General features: G+C 42.5%; 1 long non-coding RNA gene across 1 annotated transcript in view; it reads right to left on the bottom strand.

Moving 5' to 3' along the window:
- Positions 1-10,947, bottom strand: part of LOC146863290 (uncharacterized) — a 354,056-nt gene extending 343,109 nt beyond the window's left edge. Inside the window, exon 1 of the long non-coding RNA XR_014978589.1 lies at positions 10,897-10,947. This is a non-coding gene — a long non-coding RNA (uncharacterized LOC146863290). The remainder of the gene's footprint in view (positions 1-10,896) is intronic.
- Positions 10,948-15,817: the final 4,870 nt, after the last annotated feature.

The raw sequence follows: 15,817 nt of genomic DNA, 5'->3' as shown, positions 1-15,817 counted from the left end.
GTTGGGTGCATGAAGGGTCAAATTACTTTGCTTGATGTCCACAACATACCTCCACTCTTTTCAGGCACTCACTGTGGAACCCATGATACTTGAATAGTAATTGTGCACCCAGTGAATTATGAATACCGATATTCTGGGGTGAATACCGATACTTTAGGGTGAATGCGCGATACTCTGGGTGTGCTTATTACAGGATCTGCGAGTTTTGGACCTTGAACAAGAGGATAACACAATCATTTGATGTATTTTTCCAAATTCCGAGGTGCGCCCGTTCTTTACTATAGCTAAAAGAGAGAATATATCATAGCTCAAATTAGCTTAAAGTGATTTCCGGTGGTCAATATTAGTTTTGGTGCGAATTTTGTAAAGCAGGATCTCTGCAACTTTTTTGATTTATTTTTAAAGCTTTGGGAAGCTGGTAAAGTTAAAAAAAAAAGCCAGGAAAAAATCCTCCTCAAGAATGCTTTTGCATGAGAAAAAGTAATCTCTCTACTGCAGGCACAAATCTACCACAAAAAGTAGTCTTATGAGGAATCGTGTCTGAGATGTTTTCTTAAGCGGACACTCGCTTTCTCAGAACCTTACACACTCACGTGTACGGGGTGCTGGAAGGACCACTTGGGTCAGGCGTGATACGCCATGTGCTCAATGGGACTTCTTAGGTTCAGCACTGTTTATGGTTGATACATAATTTTAAAAACCCTAAGATCTCCAGTCTCTACGCCTGCCTTATAAAATCACAGCTGCTCACCTATGAGTCTGGACGCGGAGAGGTTTGACTCAGGCGCAGGACAGGGGCGCTTATGATGCGCCAGAGCGATCTGGTAAAAAGAGTTAGTTCCATGTTCTGCCCTGGTGCAGAACTGTAGCTTAGGGCAAATGTTTTATTAAGTATCCCACACATGCATTTGCTCTCTTTTATAAAGTTTCTATCATACGAGGACCCCGTCTGGAGTCCTGCGCCACACAGGTCATTACAAATGTCAAAAATGTCTGTGTTTAAACTTTACTAACAAAACAAAGAGATAAATGTGTAACAGGGGCGAATTTTAACAAATATACTTTAATGTTTCGTATTTTCCCTGCTATTGGGAACATTGGATTGATCCGCGTGCATGTTTTGAAAGTGTGTTCCTTTTAGTATTCCACTGTAAGAAAACTAAGACTGGATGAACAATGTTTTGTTATTATTCAAAGTATTTCTTATTTCTAATTAGGTTCTTGTTTGTCCCCTCTCTTTCTGGGTTCTGCGGATGAACAAAGGAGCCTTTTTCCTTTATCGGAGGTTATCCAAAGACTTGCTTTGTTCCTTCCCTTCTATGTAGTGTGTGCCAGTAGTCTATGGACTTCAACTTGTCCCACACCCTTCCAGGCCGCCCCCGCTTCTGAAACTGATCTCATGGGGCATCAGTGCGGAACAGTCCAACGCTAATGAGCTCCTGCAAGTTGAGATGCTTGCAATGAATTATGCTGCATTTGCCAAGAGCGCTTTGATATTTCTTTTTGCATGGAGAGCTACGACTACTAATGAACCTCGTGGGCCCTAGCTTAATAGACTCAACATATTCAATAACGATAAGAGCTGCGGATCCTCGCTTGATTGACTATTACAACTACTGATATTGACTTTGGAGCCTATCTCCGTCGACTCGACAGCGTCAACTGTTGACGAACACTATGGACCCTTCGACATGCTGCCTCTTTGATACAGAGGTAATGAGACGTAGAATCAAACCCACTAGATGACTCTCAGAGGGTGAACAAAAACTGCATGTCCTATGTTTTAGCGATGGCCCCTGATTTTAGTCCAATGATTTTATAATGCGGTTTTTAACTTGTGGTTTTTAAAGGACTTATTGACTGTTGCTTGTATGTGTCATGATGGATCTGTAAAGATTTTAATTAATCTTGCAATAAACTTACTTATGTACATACTATGAACCATAGTGCGTAAGACTTAAGAGTTTCAACTACCAATAAACACTGCAGACCCTAGCGTGGTAGACTCAATTGTTTCAACTGTTGACAAAATCTATGGACCCTAGGCTGATAGACTCAAGAGTTTCAACTGCCAATACACAGAGCAGACCCTCACTCGATAAACTCAAGAGTTTCAACTGCCAATAAACACAGCAGACCCTCGCTTGATAGACTCAAGAGTTTCAACTGCCAATAAACACAGCACCCTAGCACAACAGACTCAAGAGTTTCAACTATCAATAAACACTGCAGTCCCTGGCACGACAGACTCAAGAGTTTCAATTTCCAATAAACACTGCAGACCCTAGCTCGGTAGACTCAACGTTTTCAACTGTTGACAAAATTTATGGACCATAGCGCAACAGACTCAAGAGTTTCAACTACCAATAAACACTGCAGACCCTAGCTTGACAGACTGAAAACTTTCAACTATCAATAAACACTGCAGACCCTAGTGGTACAGACTCAAGAGTTTCAATTACCAATAAACACTGCAGACCCTAGCTTGACAGACTGAAAACTTTCAACTACCAATAAACACTGCAGATCCTAGCGCGACAGAATCATGAGTTTCAACTACCAATAAACACTGCAGATCCTAGCGTGACAAAATCATGAGTTTCAACTACCAATAAACACTGCAGTCCCTATCTCGATAGACTCAAGAGTTTCAACAACCAAAACACTGCAGATCCTAACTCGATTGAATCAATAGTTCCAACTACTGACAAACACTTCAGACCTTAGCTTGATAGACTCAACAGTTTTAACTACTAATAAACACTGCAGACTCAACAGTTTCATCAACTGATAAACACTGAAAAAGACTAGACTAGACTATTTCAGCTACTAATGAACAAGGTGGACCACACCTTGGCAAACTAAAGAGTTTGAATTACTGTTAAACTGATAAGCACTGCGACACCTAGCTTGACCGACTTAAGACTTTAATTACTAATAAACACCGTCAAACATAGTGAGTCAATCCTCAGACTGTTACACTGTTTCTTGCCCTCATTCCTCATTCCCCTCCCTCTGCCCCCTTGAGAAGCTAACTAGTGACAGTCAGTATTCTACAAAAGCAGTATACAAACAAAATCCAATAACATTATAAGTCTAACAAAGGCGGCATGATGCAGACTTACCCAAATGTGGAGCTGGTGACAATCCATCTTAACTTCACGAAGACCTCGATCAGACTGGAAGCAGCTTAGTTTTTTCTCCGTCCCCTTTCTCTTTAGGTCACATCACACTCCCTGGACTAAAATAGCCAGACTGTCTGGTGCCAGATTGCTGTGAGCTAATGAGGGGATGCTACGGACAACAACGTTTTTTCCTCTTTCACATCGTTATGAGGCTACCATGTAGCAGTTCCAGTGACCGCTATTTGGAAAGCGATGGGTCATATTTCCACCTCGCTAGAAAATTAACCCCTTGATTGGGAAATAATTTGCTCTGAAGACTCTAAATGATCCTACTGTTTTGCTGTCTTTCGGCCAATCGCTGCAAATGAGGACTAGAAACATTTGCAGAGATTTACAGGAAACTGCAGCAAAGATAAAAGCAGTGACCGGTGGACTGTAGCTTGAAGTCACAATCCCAGGCGGTTCCACCAATAATGCATTCTAGACCTATCCTGTAATATTTAATGCCGCAAACGTCACCATGCTTCTGAGTGGAGGCTATGCCTTAAGAGACTTGCAGGATTCTATATTCCAGTTTTCCTGTCAACAACCAAGCAATCAAGAGCATCAACGAGGCAGCCAAAACTAAAGAAGAAACAAAGCGATTCCAGTTTGAATGTGGCACACCCTCTCTTTGGCCCCCGCTGTCGTCCGTCTGAGACGTGTTGGGCAGTACGCAGAATAAGGACATGCAAGCAAGAAAGACATGCATAAAGCGGCCACTAGGCCACCATCCAAATATCACTCTACTTGATTGACGTTTATGTGGATTTGCAATTTACTCTCTGGTGGAAGGGTGTGCGGGTGTTACCCACAGTACACATCAGCTCATGATAACTGTGCTGATGCCCACAGCACAGTACAGCTCCCGAAGCCTGTAACAAAGGGAGATTTTGGAGTGGGCGAGTTTGGTTGATGTACGCTTGTGTGTGTATGGAAAGTAAAAAGAAAGAGCAAAGCATTAGACATTAGAGCAAAAAGGGTGGGAATTCAAGGGAAAATGCCCCAATCATTCTAACTAAAATTAGAAGGCTGTGGTAAAATTGGAAGTTGTAGCAAACTGGAAAGATTATTGTTAGGCAAGGACCCTGAAGGTACAAGCAACACACCCTAACTGCCCCATCTATGTTGAAATGAAGAATATTTAAATAAATAGGTTTTTCTTAAATTGTTGAATGAAAAACAGCCAATTCCACTTCTCTCTATTATGGTTTCAAAATGGTTATTTTTTATAGTAAAGCTATTATAAAATACTATTCATTTTGATCATTTACGTGTTTCTGTTCATTGCACTACACCCTTTGGTATCTGTGGGATTTCTCAAGGGCTTCAAAATACCAAAAGGCGAGGACTTCATAAATTAAACTAGAATCCTAAAGGAGCCTAGTACCTCAGTTATTCATTTCCTAAAGTCTATTTATTTTAGAAACGGATCTAGAAAGGAAATGTGTCGAAATGATTTCTGATCAAATCTTTTCTATATTCCTTTTTTGGGTGAAAATTGCCTAGTTACACTACTTATTACTTTGAATCAGTATTTTTGGCTTGTCATAATTTTACCTAAATGTGGATAAACTTTCTCCAACAGCACACGAGGCCTGATTCGCATTCTCATTTTGGAGATTCCGCCCGAGTGCGCAAACTCCATCACGACTGTGAGGCCTCCGTCATGAGTGCGAAGGCCTCTTGTGAATCAGGACTTCGGAGTCTAAGTAGAACTTTACTACTAGTCACAGGATATGTGGGGAAGGAACTTGCCTCAGATATTAGGAACGGTTTTCACCACTACACAGGTTTTCACTAAGACTTGTCAGCTAAACAATTTCCAAAGATTGTATCTCGGTATATACACGGTCATGGAGTTTTCAATATTATATCTTGACCGTATATTTTAATATCTCCTCATTGAGCTCTACCTCCCTGACAGTAGTGAATAACAGAATTATTTTACAGCAGCAAATAATTTTCAAAGAACTAGGCCCTCCTACGAGAAACTTATTATGAGGTGGATAAACTTTGGGGTATTTATTGCACTCAGTAAATACCATTACCTTGGGTTGAGGTATTTACCATATGGAGTAATTACCACCTGTTTAGAGTTTCTACTCTGGGAATGGAGTATGGCATTCGGATTCGATATTTAGCGCACCAAAAGTTGTATATTTTGCCTCTTTTCCAGGTCATTTCTCTCAAAATATTTCTCAAGGTTTTTCTGAGAGACAATCAAATACAGAAAAAAATGGGCAAAAAAACATAGGGGCACGTTTTGAAAGTTGTGAATTTGAAAGTGTGTATGGCCAGAAAACGGCTTTTTTAAGTCTCCAAAGGGGATGTTAGCTAAACCCCTAGTGCCTACGTTCACACCAGGTGAAACAAATCACTCTAGGGATTATCAACAAATAAGTTTCAATTTAAGACTCAGTCTTATAAAAATATACTCAGTACAGTGGTCATATAAGAAGGTAGCTAATTAAACAGCCTGCGGCATGGGTGTGTCAAAGTGTACATCAGATTGCTTCTACAAGAAAAATGAATTGATAGGGGAACTGCACATGAACTGGTCGTAAAACAATCATAGGCATGGGTCTAATGCTTGAACATGGACTTTAATACTGAGACATAACTGGCACACAATAAAGGTCACATTTACTAACAACAAACCAGAGCCGCCACACAAAGGGTCTGATTCACAAAGGTAAACTTATACTTTAGTGTAAGTTTATGTTTTTTTGGTATTCACAGACTATGAGTTAATTGTAAGTTTACGACTGCGGAGACTCCATAAAAAGGCGCACCTCAGAAGATAGGCCAGTCCTAGATCTGACAAGACTACAGCATCCTGCAGCGGCAGCGCTGACAGTGTCACTCCTCTGCAACAGTCCTTTGAAGGCCAAATATGTGTTTTTTTTTATTTCTTCCCAGTTTTAAACTGCACAATTTATTTTCAGGCTGTCAAGAACCAGAGCCCCATAGTCATCCAGTAAGAAAACTGCAAATATTTTCAAACCTGACTAATTACTAGTCAAGGAATGAACACTTATATGCGTTGATGCACCCACAGGAGCCTTGAGCCAGAAGAGCGGGTAACTGAACTGGGCAGGTTGATATCAGCAGGGTGAACTGACAATAGATTATTTGTTATGTATGGGTTGCACATCAGTCTCAGCTCTGTGACAGAGACATGCTTTCATGTGTGTATCCACCACACATTCCCGATCCATGCTCCCCGACTCACTGGAGCACTCACCTTCCCTCAGACCTATCACGTCCATTCCTCCGGACGCACAATGCTGATTCACAATATCATGGCCCACCACGTCCATTCACAATATCACACTCAGCTGACTCCAGACACACCATGCACATTCACAATAACAGCCGTGTCTCACTGTGGGCATAATGTCCATGCAGAATACTGCGTACATCTCCCACACCAATCATCCCGTCTCCCTCCAGACCCACCACACCCATTCATAATAGCGCACTCACCTCACTCTGGGCCCATCATGCCCAGTCACAATTCTGTACATGCCTCATTGCGGACCCAACAAGGCCATTCACTATGTTACACAAAGCTCACTTGAGGTCCACCACACCTAATCACAATAACCAACTCACCTCACTACAGACCAACCATGCCCATTCGTCCTACCACACTGACCTCACAACAGACCCAACAGGCCCATCTGCAATAACAACCCCCACTGTGGACCACCACATCCAGTCAGAATACCCTACTGAGCTCACTCCAGACAGACCATGTCCATTCACAATTCTACGCTGAGCTCGCTCTGGAGCGTACACATCCACACACAACGCTGCACCCACATCACTACAGACCCACCACACCCGTTAACAATACCAGACACACCTCACGCAGGACCCTACACATCCATACACAATACCCTACTCATCTCACTCCAGATAGACCACGTCCATTTACAATTCTACTCAAAGGTCACTCTGGGGCGTACACTCCATACACAATGCTGCACTCACATCACTACAGAACCACCACACCCGTTAACAATAACAGACACACCTTGCTCCGGCCCCTTCACATCCCTACACAATACCCTACTCATGTCACTCCTGAACCACTCATGCCCAAACAAGCATTTCACTTGGGGAGAGGGGTGATTTCTGAAATAAATTCTACCAGGGGTAAATTGTGCTTTTGATTTTACTGCAATCATAAAAAAGAATTTTCAATACATTCTTAAAGCTTACTTAACAGCCCGACGGTTGAATTTACAAATATGTATGTGAACACCTGCACACAAAACAGTAATTTGTCAACCTAAAATCCACACCTGATTCATAGAATCAAGACTGGTGTTTTTTTATATAAATAAAGCATAGGTACATATGTGAAATATCTGTCAATGTGGCAGAACTGACTAATTTACAAGTTTAGGTATAGGGGCACACATGTGAATGTTCCACAGAGTTGGCAATGCAAGATGCAGTACCCACATACATGTGAGCCTGTTGGTATTACAGATATCATCCCACTCTGGATACACATGTAACTGTGGCAATGGCAGGAGTAAGTTATTTTCCAGGGCGTGAAAGGGGAGGGAAGACCCAGATAATGTAATCAGGTGAAGAGGACGCGGTTTCTTTACAAGTAAAAAACACACATATTGCTTTATTTACCAATGCAAAGTTTGACATCTTGTGGAAAGTCCAACTACAGCTACTGCAGGAAACCTACCACTGTCACAGACTTCCTAGAGTACTCCTGTGATGTATGGGAGAAACTTCAAATGTAGTAACTACCAAAACAGGAACCCTTTGTTTTCACCAAGGCATTTGTGAACCGAGGCCCTCGGGGTCCATAGATGCAGACAACAAAGTGTCATTCATATGCCTAGTGGAAAGAGCAGGTGACCACTTCTGATGCAATGGGTCCAATTTCAGCATATAGGATTTGAAAGAAGGACTATATAGAACCAGCTGGATAAACATTAGAATTTATACTGGTTTAATAAAAATGTGATTTGAAAACTATAGACACAATCACACCATTAGACACCTATAAAACAACTAATAGTTGGAACGAAATCAAAGCCACAAATTATATTTTCTCCATATCAGTCTTTAATAAATGCCAGAAAAACAATTGTACCCAAATCCTGGTGGCAGACCTAACCCACTGAGTTATTTCACCTGTTTTTGTATCATACACAGACCCAGGTTTCCCATGGGTTACACAACGGAGTGATGTATCAGAGACTGTTGCGTTGCATAAACTGGGAGAAATTTCACAGCACCGAATCCACAGAGTTTCGCGTGGCAACAACATCATCAGTGACACTGGTTAAAAAAGGCAGCTATAACACAACAAAAAACATTGCATTCTGTGCAAAGTCTAGTCAGGGGTGTCTTCCAAGGAGCCTGGTTTGAGGTACACCCTCAAGTTACAATCCTAAGCAATAAGAACTGGCAAATAGTACGCCACGTTAAATGTGGATTTTTTGCGTTACGTGTCTGATTTTGACGACGCTTGTATGCACTTGGTGTAATTGGCGCTAGGATTTTATGCAGCTCCGGGTCAGGCTATTTTATTTGATTAACTTTGATCTTGGGGCTGTTGGTGGTGTCACCGCCCCGTTACATGCTCTTTGCATGCATTATCATGGTGGCTTGCATTTTTGAGACCATGCCCACACCACTTTGGCGTAAAGTAGCTTTTGAGCAAGAAAGTTGGTTGGCAGAGTCTTTCGCGCCAGTGTGCATTGCCCATCATAGCTAAGAGACAGCGCCACGAGCACGGCTGCCAAGCTATAGTAAACTTGAACCACAACGACAAGGTGGATCTTTTCCAATTAGTGACTGGACATCTCAAAGGGAAGTAAAGCCAGTTCAAGCGCCTTCCACAACACAACCAAGAAGAATTGATGTACTGTTACATTTTCCACTCTTTATTTTTTATGTAGTACACAAAAGGTTTAGTAAGTAATCTGAAAGCTCCTCTGGTGGTGAGCAGCACCGTCTACAAGCACAATATATGGTTAAGAAACTCGCTCTGTTGTTCTTACATATATACTGGTCTAGGGACGATTTCTAAATCCCCTACGGTGTCAAAAAGCATCTCCACCTCCACGGTGAGCGAATTTGCAAATGCTTTCTCTCCTCCACAAAGTTTGTGAACTGTTAGAAAAATAACAAATAACAGGGACTTATTATTATGATTACAACGTAAAAAAATGTGTGGGAGTAAAACTCGCCCAAACCCTTCTATTTTAGTGAAAGATACCTATTGTGAAAATGTTTGTCTGAAAAAAGAGTTTCACTAAAACTTTTTGGGGCAAAAATCTTCTCCTACCCGTGAACTTGAGAACTTTGGCAAGCCCTTAAAACTGCACGTAGTTTGCCACAGTCCCCAACTTTGATGCAAAGCTTGAAAGTTCAGTCACCTCCTAGTCCAGGTTCGAAGCGGGAATTTGTCTGGCGCAGAATGTAACACGCAACAGTCAAAAATCTTTAAGCCTGCTGGCTCCTCGCTGAAAGTTGTGTTCCACTCTGAAGTGGATGTAAAGTGGCACGTGGGCACAGTTGTAAATAGATCTAATGAATAATAACATTAATTTTACACAGCTCATGGACTGGTCTGCACAATGTTTTCGTCCTGTGTAAACTGGGACGGATTTCTCATTTTAGTGTAATAGGTTGCACCGCAAAATGTCCAGGCACAGGGGATAATGATCCTCTGTAAACAGACGGATAGAGGCCTGCAAAGAACAACAGACCCCCATCCCCTCCACCTCTAGACTCCTAAATGGGACACTTTCTTGAAGAAACCCGGGTTCCTTAAAGACAGTGCTGTTTTTTATGTTTTTTTTTTTTTAAGTTTTCTGTTTGGGGAAACTATGGGGGAGCCCTACAACTCCCCCCCCCCCATGCTGCAGACATTATTCACAAAACGGAAAGTGTCCAAAAGGGGACACACACCCATTTGTGAACCAGTTACCACCTCCCTTCGGGTGTCAGGGTGCATACATTGATACAACTATTCTAAATTATTATTAGAAAGGCACGCCCTTTTTACACCCGTGCCTAACTGCGAGTCGGTATGGATCTGGAAACCTATTTTGCAAGCTGTAAGTTCTTTTCTGACTCACAAAATGCTATTCGTACATATCGAAAATCAATTTTGCGCATCACAGGATTCACGATTACAAAACGGCTTTGCACATCACGTCCCTAATTTTTTGCAAATTGGCATTCAAAAATATATATTGTAAATTGTTTCAAAGTGCTCTATTCATTTTTTCTTGCACCAAAACATGTGGTCATCTCTTTAACATAATTTCATTAACTGTTTTCCTTTACTTTGACATTGTTAAGAACAAATGATTTATTCTCGTAAGTTACACAATGCTTCTTCAAACTACATCTTTGATCAAATGAAACATTTTTTTATTACCTCGTTTTCTGGAGCCCGCAAGAGTGCGACCCAGAAAAAAGGGTCATGAACTGTTCCTGAGCTTCGAGATATTTGCTGTTTTTCTACTCTCCAAAGAGCAGTGAACAGTCTCAGCTCTTTCCCACGACGCCCACTGGTTTTGCGGAGGTGAATTTTATTACCACTACCAGCTATTCTTTTCTATACTTATGCAAACTGTGTAATATTAAAAATCAACAAATTAAATTAAATGCAAATCTCACTACGCTCTGATATATTCAGTAGATAAAATGCCCAATAAAAATAAATATTCGGCCTTACCATGCTGCCGGGCCGTGGTGTCTCCATCCTAACTTGAGAGTGAGACGTTCCACCCGACTGGAGACGGCCTGGGTGTTTCTGGCCTTTCTCTTTAGCTCACATCACACTCCTTCAGCTTAAGTGGCCAGACATGCTGGTGCCAGAGTGCTGTGAGCTAATGAGGGACGCTCCAAGCGTCTGTATTCCCCCATTCCAAGGTCCCATGAAGTCTCTTCATTAACCCTTTAAGCGCCAGCTCTTTCCAAAGCACAAAACCCAAGGGGCGCGCTTCCACTCTGCCAACCCCTGGCGGTGTGGGCAGTGTGATGGCTGCATGTCTGTCTTTCAACAAGTAGTAAATGGCGAAATTAGATTCTGCAGGGTCCTGCTTTCCACTCTTTGTTTTCAATACAGCTGCCATCAGTATCGGCAAAGTCATCGTGTCTTGTGTAGTAACAAAGTGACTCCAGCCTGGTGGCTGGAGACCCTATCTACAACAACCTTCGACCTGAAGCGGATTAGTCAGTCCTCAGAGCCAGGTCACATGAACTAAGAAGGCGTATTTATTGGCAGGAGGCCATGCGCAAACACTTTATCGTACTTACCGATAGCGCACCAGTGCCTGGGGTTGTGGGTCCTCCTGGTAGAATAAGGCATCCTCATTTCTGGATTGTCTTCTTCAACTTCATGTGATGTGGTTTAATCCGGAGCAGTAAACTATACCATAACTAAAGGCAGGACACCAGAGAGGCTTCACGTAAATCCGCTGCAGTCCCCCAACTAGAGATAGGCAAAGTAGAACAGTCTTATGGACAAAGGTTTCAAACCAATGGGGAAACTTGGGATCCTGAGGTTTAGACAACTGGCAAGGTTCTTGTTGGACTCTGACTTGGGTGCCTTGGCAATAAGAAGGCTCATACCTCTCTCCCTAAGTGGTTAGTTTTCCCAGACATGATGGGGGGGCTCCTGTTTGTGCACTGAGCAGAAGGCAGACAATAGAGATGAATGGGCAGCTCTGGACCAGTGACCACAAAGTTTAGCAATTGCTGAAGAGCTGGAGAACGTGCATAAACTCATGGAGTTCTGCCTTCTGAACCATTAGAACAATGAAGATGCGCTTTCATTGTTTGCTTTCTGGCCTCCAGTATTTTTTTGCAACCTTTTCAGTAGGGTAAAGGATAATTGGATGTGTCCTCAAGAGCTTTGTGCCAGCACTGGTTGGTTTGTAGTGTTACAAAGATATCAGGGTGGGGGAATGGACCACTTGTCCTGTGTACCAGGGTCTTTTAATTTACGTGGTTGGGCATCCTTAAAAAACCCTCATATACGTACACTGGCGTTAGGCGGTATATCTTGATTCTCCGCCGTAGTGTATCGTGATAGCATGATCATTGGGCTTTTTATTGTCCAAATGCTAACCTCCCCATGGAGGAAGACCAACTGATTGTACAGTAGTGGTCAGAGATAATGGAACGAGGGCGTGCTCGTGCTCTGTGAACTGTGGTGTTAAAATTCCTAAAGTCAAGTCCCGTGTCCTTTATTCTTGGGGTTCTTGACAGAGGGAAATTAAAAATGGTGTTCGTGCATGTGAATAAACTTGATTATTAGTTTTATGCACTGGTATGAATCTGTTGTTATCTGGTCAACATGTTTCAGCCCCATGCAGGGTCTAGAGGCTTTCGTCAGGACCGGAAGGTGAAATGGAGGGCTTAATTGGGCTCTCCACTATTTTTCTGGAGGTGGAGAAAAGTACTCACCACCTTCGATTTAAGGAAGTCAGACCGGTTGTATCTGTTCCTGTAAAGACAATCAAGGATTAAATGACAGCCTAACGTGATACTATACAATGCTAAAACGATATTCTCGTGCTTTATGCCCTGTTGACATCAATATCTTAAATCAATGGACTGCGTTGCTGTCGCGCCTTCTTTCATTACAGGGTGCATGCTTATTAAAAGGGGGGACTCACTACAAAAGGTTTTTGTGAACGCTATCTCGGTTCTCTTACTGGTGTGATTCTTCATTGTATTGAATAAGGTCGCTTAAGTGATGCGATTAGTCTATCGTTGTTATTCTCATAACTGCTCGTTTCCCTAAGGGAGAGCGAGCCGTCGTTGTTAGCTAATAGGTTTAGTATGTTGCGTCTCAAAATGAGATTGTAGGGTAATGGTAACAAACTGAAGGTTCGGTGCATTGTAAGCGTAAGGCTATGTAAACTGACGGCGTTGCCGTTTGTTGATTCAGCGTTACGAAGCCAAAAGCGAGAAGCAAACTGTCTGGGTCAATTACCTTGTTTCGCAAGTTGGACATCTTCATTCAGGGTGTCAGTCAGTTAGTTGAGTGCCAATTGCTGCATGGAATGGGAAAATATAAGGTTACTTATCTTAAAGGTTACCGCGGTGTGGAGAGCTCGCCTCGCCGTCGCTTACCGGCTACTCTGGCAGAATAGCTTGTTCTGACTCTGACGTTCCCCTGGATTAACGTGCTCCCGGTTGGGCTCGTTTTTCATAGACCGGTTCTATGAAATTGAAGTAGGACTAGTCGGTCTTGGTTGGCCTCGGGAGAGCACTTATGGTTGGCATAATAGTCTTTGCCGTATAAGTGTAATATGATGTGCGAATGTGAAGAAGAGATTCTCTATCGTATTTTCGCATCTTGAGTTGCGCCAAATTAGACAAGGATAATGGTGGCAGATGGTTTCGTTTGTTGAAGCTTCCCTTTCACGGGATGCATTGAGCGGTGTGCACAGTTAACATGATGAGCATCCTTAAGCATCTTGTATACCTTTGTTACTCAGGTTAGTGCCTCGGGGTTACCGAGAGACTTGTGTGTGTATAGATCACATCAGAGTGTACTTAATAGAATAGGCATTTCTGCAGTTAGATTATCATCCTTACTCTGAGCGAAGGTGATGTCTGTGATTCATAATGAGTCTATACATGGGGTCTTCTGTATAAGGGGATCACATTCGAGTATTTCACCTCTTTAGGGCGTGCCATGGTATGGTATCGTTCAGGCCCTCTTTATCTGTCTTAAGGCGGTGGACCCAGCGCTGTTCTTTTTCAAAGAGGGTGCGTTCCACATTATGGCCTTTGAACAGTTGGGTTTCCAAAACAACCCATTGCAGATCTTCTGCGGTATGTTTGGCTTCAATATAGTGTTTGCTCATTTGTGTTGTTGCTCTTTTACATGTGATGTTACTTCGATGTTCTATGATCCTTTGCTTGATTTTCCTGCACGTCATCCCTATGTATCTCAATCCACACGGGCAGACAATCATGTACACCACATGGGTGGTGTTGCAGTTTGTGTGGTGACGTAGTTCCCATTTTAGGTTTGGCAGTAGTTGTAGGGTCTTGGTCACTTTCGTGAGTTTGCAGACCGAGCAGTTTCCACAAGGGTAGTGTCCCACTATAGGATTCAGATTCCATGCTGTAGTCAGGGTTTCTCTTGGAATAACATCTCTTGGTCTGGTGTGGACCAGAATGTCTTTGATGTTTTTGGTTCTCCTATGGGCAAATCTCGGTTTGGGCCATTTCAATGTGCTGGAGGTCAAGATTCCCCAGTTTTTATTGATAATTTTCTTCACTGCGTTCGATTCGGTGTTATAGGTTGTGACGCATGTGAGGAGATCTTTTGGTTCTTCTCTCTGCATCGTTGAAAGTAGGTTCTCTCTGGGCTGGTTACGAGCTCTCTTCTGGCATCTTTTTATGATCTTTGTAGGGTAGTCTCTCTTCTTGAGCTGATCCTCTAGACCTCTTGCTTGTTCTCTATAGTCATCTAGGTTACTACAGTTACGTTTTAAACGTAAGAATTGACTATAAGGTAGATTGTCTCGGAGGGGTCGGGGGTGGAAACTGTTATAGGAAAGAAAGCTGTTCCTTGCCGTGGGTTTGTAATAGGTTTTGGTGTGCAGTGTGCCGTTTTTGGAAAAGATGGTTACATCCAGGAAGTCCAGTTGTTTCTTGTCTGTTGTGGATGTGAACTTCAGACATTCGTCTCTGGTGTTTAACCATATTAGGAAATCATTGAGGGTTGATTGACTGTCTTCCCATATCATAAATACATCGTCTATGTAGCGGCGCCAGAACTTGATGCCCTGCTGGAATGGATTGATGGCGTTAAGTATGTGCTCTTGTTCAAAATTACTCACATACAGCCCTGCTACACTTGGAGCAAATGTGCTGCCCATCGAAGTTCCGTGGCACTGTCCAAAGATGGTTCCTTCGAATTCAAAATAATTTTCTGTGAGTGCTAGTCTGCAGCATTCTAACACGAAATGTCTTGGTGTTTTGTAGGTCCAGTTGCCTGTGAAAAGAATTTCTTCAAGGGTATCTAGAGTCTTCTGTTGGGGTAGGCTAGTGTAGAGACTCTCTACATCTAGACCTACCAGAAGCATGGTATGTTCATTGTAGACCTGTCCCTCAAGTAGATTGAGGAGATCACGGGTATCTTTTAGATAAGTTGGTGTCTTTTGTACCAAAGGTTTTAGGAATTGATCCGCAAACTGAGAGAGTGGTTCTAACACTGAACCAATTCCGGACACTATTGGGCGTCCTGGTGGTGGAATCCTGTTCTTATGAATCTTTGGCAGAGAATAAAAATACGGGGTTCTTGGTGATTTGGTTTTTAAAAACGCAGCTTCTTGGCTCGAGATCCATTGATTGATCTCTGCTTCATCCACCATTAATTCAATGGTTCTTTGTAGTCTTTTTGTAGGATCAGCAGGTAGTTTAACATAGAATCTTTCATTAGAGAGAAGATCAGTACATTGTTGTTGGTAACCTTGTCTGGTTAGTAGAACAATGGCTCCTCCTTTGTCCGCTGGTTTGATTATCAGGTTGTCGTTTTTGCGTAGATCGGCCATCGCTCTTTGTTCCCTCTTGGGAAGATTAATGTAGGGTCTCCTGTTCGCGGAACCTAGGTTGTCTGCTTGCTGCAT

Source organism: Triturus cristatus, chromosome 2_2 (assembly GCF_964204655.1).
Source record: "Triturus cristatus chromosome 2_2, aTriCri1.1, whole genome shotgun sequence".
Lineage (NCBI taxonomy): Eukaryota > Metazoa > Chordata > Amphibia > Caudata > Salamandridae > Triturus > Triturus cristatus.
The sequence above is the reverse complement of the archived record's forward strand: the minus strand, read 5'-3'. Positions and strand labels throughout refer to the sequence as shown.